Source organism: Candoia aspera, chromosome 2, assembly GCF_035149785.1.
Source record: "Candoia aspera isolate rCanAsp1 chromosome 2, rCanAsp1.hap2, whole genome shotgun sequence".
Taxonomy (NCBI): domain Eukaryota; kingdom Metazoa; phylum Chordata; class Lepidosauria; order Squamata; family Boidae; genus Candoia; species Candoia aspera.
In genome coordinates this window covers 143,394,415-143,400,989 of record NC_086154.1, presented here as the reverse complement: position 1 = coordinate 143,400,989, position 6,575 = coordinate 143,394,415, and positions in this window count along the sequence as shown.

Genomic DNA, 6,575 nt, shown 5'->3' with positions numbered 1-6,575 from the left:
GTGGCAAGACATACTATCAATCTAACAAACAACAACAATAACTAACAACTCTAAGAATTGGTCCTTAGTACCAGTTATGTGGCATGGAAATCTGGGGAGTTGTAACACTCGTGCATCTGGGAAGTGGCAGATAAGGAAAAGTTAAAGGGCTGTTGTGAATCAGAGGGCACTTCCATGCCACTAGTGTTTCTACTCTTCAGTCCCCCAAGGCAACAGTCATGATTATCCACTAGACTACCACCTTAAAATTTGGAGATTAAATGCTATGGAAGGAGAAAGGAGAGTTCCCACCAATGGACGCTGGAGATGGGTGAAGCAAGAGTTCTCACCAATGGAGAAACAGGCTATCTTGAAACTTTGCAAAACTTCAAGAAAAAGGAGGAGCTTGATTATGATTTTGTATGCACAACCATAGAGACAGTCATAAACAAGCTCAGCTCGCTGATGGATTCTTTTTATGATCAATGAATATCTTACTGTAGCTCATGTCCTCTTAGTCCTAATGCAATCAAATGAGTCAAACCACCTTTGAGATGGAGGATAGTTTCATAGGGATTTAGAGTCAGTTCTGACCAAAAGGCCTGAAGGCTATGGATTAAGATGGCTCTCAAAGCCTCAGCCTCCCCATGGCACTCTGCACAATGCTTTCTTCTGATTTATTGCATTCTTCTGAAGCCAACTAGCTGGACATTTCCTTATTCAGGAGTCCATTCCATTTAATCCTTGATCTCCCCCATCAACAGTTATTAGAAGGAGGTTGACCAAGATGGCATCACCTGCTTCATCACTGGCTCCATCATTTGCTCAGTCATCTGTTTTATCTGTATTTCATCACTGCTTGCTCCATAATCCATGCTTTTCTTGTTGTATTATTTTCTCACACTTATTCTCTTGCTTTGTTAAAAAAACAGCTGCCCAAAGACTGTTGACTGGCACTGTGGGTAGTTGACGCCTTCAGCCATTCCTGTTCCACTCTGAATACTGCCTGTCGGTGGGGCCATTTATCTTACTGTGTAGTTAGAGAGTCTGCATAATGGATGTATAATCAGATGCCTAGTGCCTGGTTTCTCCTGCTGCCCAACATAAGATGGCCGGCCATGCACCCTCAGTTGGAGAGGAGGGGGCATATCCACCACAGCCAAGAATGGCCAGTAGGAGCTGACCGAATCCCAGCCCCTGCCATGTCTTCTCTGTGTCACTACCAAAGTGTCACAATCATGGATCAAGCAAGGGTTGTGTTGGGAGAAGATGGAAAATGCTACATTAACATCAGAAGTTAGTTAACCTCAACTGTGGCTTGGAAATGTGATGAAGGCTGAGTCATGAGGACATGTCCATAAGAAAGGGTTACTGAGGAATCTTCAAGGTACAGTTAATGGGACATGCAGATGAGCCCAAAGAAAGCCTTCTAGATTCTCAAAATAAACTAGAAAAAAAAGTGGTGCCACCCACTGTAGCACTTCCTTCTTCAAAAACTGTCAAGGCTACTCATACTAGTATCAGGCCATTTCACCAGATACTGAGAAAAATGAGTAGAAGCAGCTCAGCAAGGTCGCAGAAAGACATTATTCCAGCCCTACCCGTAAGTGGTAGAATTAAAGTTCTATCACTGAGCTACAAAGGCTTCCAAGAGCCAACCCTTGAAAGCAATGAGACAATGCTCCTAACCATTTCCAGAGGAGAGAGGCACTGACTGTTGAAAATAGGCATCAAAAAGGCATTTGGACCTTCTAATTTGCTGGCTTGGTGGCTTTGGGATCCCAACGCTGGAATAATACATGCTAACGAATAGCTGCTGCTGAATTTAATTGGAAAAATCAGAGGCTTAATTTTTAGAGGTATGGTGGGAGCAAACGCAGAGTTCTGCTTTAACAGTTGGCATCTTAAATTAATTTCCATCAATAATTGAAAATCCTTACTGCACAGGACCCAGCTATACCCCGAGGCAAATAAAGAGAACAGTGGGAATGCCATCTTATACACTGCACAGAATCTTAGCAATGAACAGTGGAATACTTGTTTTTATCAAGATATTAAAATAGAATCATGAAATTGGATGTCTTTGGATTAAAATGGTGGGGTGAGGTTAAAATGTATTAAAAGAGATAAAGGAAGGATGATATTTTTACTCAGATTCTCAGGCATAAAAATATATGATTGAAATTCAGTTCTGAACATGGACATTCAATTCGCCTTTTAAAAAACTGGAATAAACTGCTCACATTAATGATATACAGTACAAACCCACTGTTCCTCCAAGCAATGCAGATTGCCTCTTTCCTACTGCCTCCACCACTACTACTGCTCTCACAGCAGTCTGGAGAAATAGGTGAGGCTGAGAGGTGGGGAGTGACTCAATTTACTTTCATGACTAAAAGGAGATCTGAACCGATGTCTTGATAGTTACATTACAGCAAGTTAATATTTGATCTGCTGTAGAGGTACAGAACTGTGAATGTGGTAATAAATTGAAAGCTGTTCTTTTCATGCTTCCCAACCCAACAGAAAAAAAAAATTATGCACAAAGGAATGCAGGTCTCTGCCTCTCTGTCCATAATCAGGAGAACACTCTGAAAACAGAACAGGTTCAAATTTGGTGAAGAGTGAGAAGCCAGGAAAAGAAAGATGGAGTTCACCAGGATCAAGCGAGTGGCTGCAGAAAAATCAATCCAGAAAAATTCCCCCATGCATTCCTATGCTGTTGGGCAGCGGCTTTGAAGATTGTTGACTTCTCCGTTCTAAGCCGGTTCCTTCCTCCTGGTCATGTGACTCAGGGCGGAGCTGCTATTAAGGGAATGGATGGAATTCCAGATGCCATGCTCTGAAGGGTTTCCATGTGCAGCTCACCCTGGGCTTCCCAGTGCCCTTAAACACACACACACACACATACAAACAGAGGGGAAAGCAGAAACATACACACAAACAGACAACACACATACACACCTACTGATTAAATCTGGGGAAGAAAATGCACACAGATGCAGATGCAACATGTGGGGAGAACAGAAACTCACAAACACAAATATATGTACACATCTGGACTGGACACTGGGGAGAAGGTTTACATACAGAAGGAGAGAAACATACACGCTGTGATGGATTTCGGTGGTGCTGCTGGTTCTCAGGAAGGAGGGAGCACATTCCAAGGAGGTGGAGGAGATAATAGGAGGCACAGTCCAGGAGGCAATGGCGGGAAAACAAATAGGTTCAGAGTAGCCCCGCCCTAGAGCTCTCCCAGGTTATTTCCCCTTGGGTTAGGTAGAGTAGCTTTAGTCTGGCAAGATTCTGTCTATACCATGTGGGCAAATAAAGAACTGGAGTTTGAATGGACTGACTCTTCATCGTTCTTGGGCTGGGCCTGATACACACATAGGCAACACATACAGACAGAAACACAAACAAACACAGGCAACACATATACATATATCCTAATTAAACCCTGGGGAGAAGGGGTTTGTTGGTTGGTTTGTTTTGTGCTTTCAAGTCAGTCTTGACTCCTAGAGACTGCACGGACAAGTCTCTGAAGTTTTCTTGGCAACATTTTCAGAAGTGTTTTGCCCTTGCCTGCTTCCTGGAGCTGTGAGAGACAGACCAGCCCAAGGTCACCCAGCTGGCTTTGTGCCTAAGGCAGGACTAGAACTCACGGTCTCCCAGTTTCTAGCCAGGTGCCTTCACCACTACACCACACTGGCTCTCCCAGAAGGTTCATACATAGAAATAAGTCCATGCAGAGGTAACATATGGAAAGAGCAGAAACACACACAAACATAGGCTCTTTCAACAGAGGAAAACAGACACCTCCTATGGCCATTGCTGGTTAAGGTATTGGAAACAATTCCAGAAGCCATGTCCTGCTTCTGGAATTTTTATTACAATTTTAACTATTGTGTATCGAGAGTTAACTGAAATGAGCTTATTGCTTGTCTTTAAACAAACAAAAAACCCCCCACAAAGAATTAAACTTACCCTCCAGAGGGCCTCTCAAGTATTCAGGGAAAAGTCCATTTGATTATTTTATGACGTAGCATGCCATGAAAACACAGCCAGGCTGGAGCAATGGGTAATAGACAGCATAGCTCATTCCAATTTTTCTGGTTTACAGGACAGAACAAATGGCACTCAGAAGCTTTTGCAGGATAAATATGCACATTTCCCAAGAATTTTTATGCAAATTGCACAGCTCTATCTTTAGCTGCACTCAAATTTTCAGTCAGTTAAAGTTAAAGCCATTGAACTCAAAGCCTGATTCAAGAGGGAGAAGATGGATCTTGCCATCCCCTCTTTTATCAGATCACCTCCTGCACTGTGGAGACAGAAATGTAGATTTGTTATTACAGGTACCCATAGCAGAGAGCTGAAGCCAATCCCCAAATCCAGATATAGATGCTTGCTGAAATTCATCACATGCATGAAGTTGAAGAAGTCTTTAATGGTGACCTTGAGTCCCTGGGACTGAACATTTCCTCTGACACTACAGTCAGGGCCCGAGCATGTGAATCTTGCCACTTTGGGATCTGCAGTAGCTGCCAAGAATGGGAGCCTTTTAGCTTCCAGGCTTACATTTTGACTAATAACTTATGATTCTCCCATAGAGCGGATAGATGACCCCCTACACATCACACATTTTGAGCTTGAACTGATCAGTCACAATGCCAGTGGCAAGGCAGTTGGGTTCCAGAACATCCGGAGGACAGTAGAGTTCCTAGCCTTGCCCCATGTTGCAGAGATAGAAATGGCCACTTAAGAAAACTCTCATGCAAAAAGTAATAATTAGTCTGAAATGATAGTGGTAGGAGGCAAGAAACTAAGGAAGAAGACTGAATTTTGTTCAGTGAAACTGTGCTCATGATGTGTAAGAAATCTCCAAGTTCTATATGATAAATGCTGTCCCATACCACTGTGATGAATGTATGTACTACATGGGCCAGGAGCTCAAGGACCTCAAGATGCTGTCACAGGACCTTCAACACATAAATCGCCCACTCATCTATTATCCCTCATCAGACAGCCATAGTTAAAGGAAAATTATGTTTCAAATAACTGAAACTTAAACTGGAATTTCAAGTTAAAAACGCAAGTAAATTTGGGTTACAGTTTAATAAAAATCAATATCGAAAAATGAGAGTCCAATGGGAACACTAAATTATACTATGTTTTGCTCATTCAAGCTCAGCATCTGGCTCAAATTTTGATCCATAACTTAGGCTTCCTCTGTTTTTTCCCCCACTGCTGCTACTATTTATTGTTAGAGTCCGAAACAAGTAGCAAGGATATAATGTTTGCTAAAATCTTAGTGGACTGTCGTCCTTGATGGATAGGATATAGTCAGCTGAATAAATTCCAAATGACACGGATCTAGCTTAAACTGTATGGGGAGAATTCTATTCAGCTCAGGTGTTTCTATAAAGATCTGACCCCAGAGACTGATCAACTCATTCTGTTTTCTTAAACATTCCTGGTCCCAGAGGAGGTGCAGGAGAAAAGGGAAGTGAAATCGTAGAAATTGCTGTAGCATTCTGAGTTTGCTTTCACCTTCCTGGAAGGGAAGGGTTATATTTCAGTCCTGATGCTGTGGAAAAGCCTTTTGGCCTAGTTGTTGAACCAGACGCTTCCCTCCTTGCCTTCAATATAAATGAATTAAGCAGGAATGAGAAAGAGTACCCAAGAGCATAGGCTAAGCAGATCTGGGGCTGGACACTTTCTGGGTGACTGATGGATGAGATTTCTATCATAACATGCTGTACTGAGCTTGCTGGAGAAATAGTGGGATGGAATTAAAATCAATACACGTTCAGAATCAAATCCCATTATGCATGAGAATTTGAAAACTTTTTCCACAGATGCACAAAATGCTTTGTGCACCATAAATAATTCTGAAATCTTTAAGATCAGATTAAGTGTCCATTTTATAACACAAAGCCAGCTGATAGATTTTCCTTACAAAAACATCACAATCGTCTTAGGTTTCCATTAGCATGAAATATGCTACTAGCTTACAAAACTATAATTCCCTCTACTTAACTGAGGTTCATTTCAATAATCCTCTTCAGCTGCAATCCCATGTTCTCTGGGAAGACATCCCAAGGACTGTAGGATGGGGGGGGGGGTGTTTTGTTTTATTTTTCCTGAGCTACACTGAAATCAGTGGAGGATCTTTGATCCTAAAGAGGGGAAATTAGTATTTTAAAAACCCTCTTTCATACACATTCCCTAGTTTATTCATTGCAAGGCTGGGTTTCTGACCTGAGAAGAGGGCCAAAAGGAAGCCTGCCAGTGGATCTACTGGATATATCACTTCCCTAACTCCCATTCCCTTACCCCCACTTAGGGAAGACTACACCAGCCCTGGAACTGATAGGAGGAATATCATTTCCCCAAGTAAGAGGAAAAATCCTACCTCTTCTGCCTTACAGAGGCTACAACACCAGAGTACCCCAGGAGCAGAGTAGAACTACCTCATCACTGCATAGGATTGATTGTCTAATATCCAAATGGGAGCTCTCTTTCCTTGGCATGCATGTGAAAACTCAAAAGCAGAGGACCCCAAAGATAGGCAAGTTCAGATATCGTGCAGA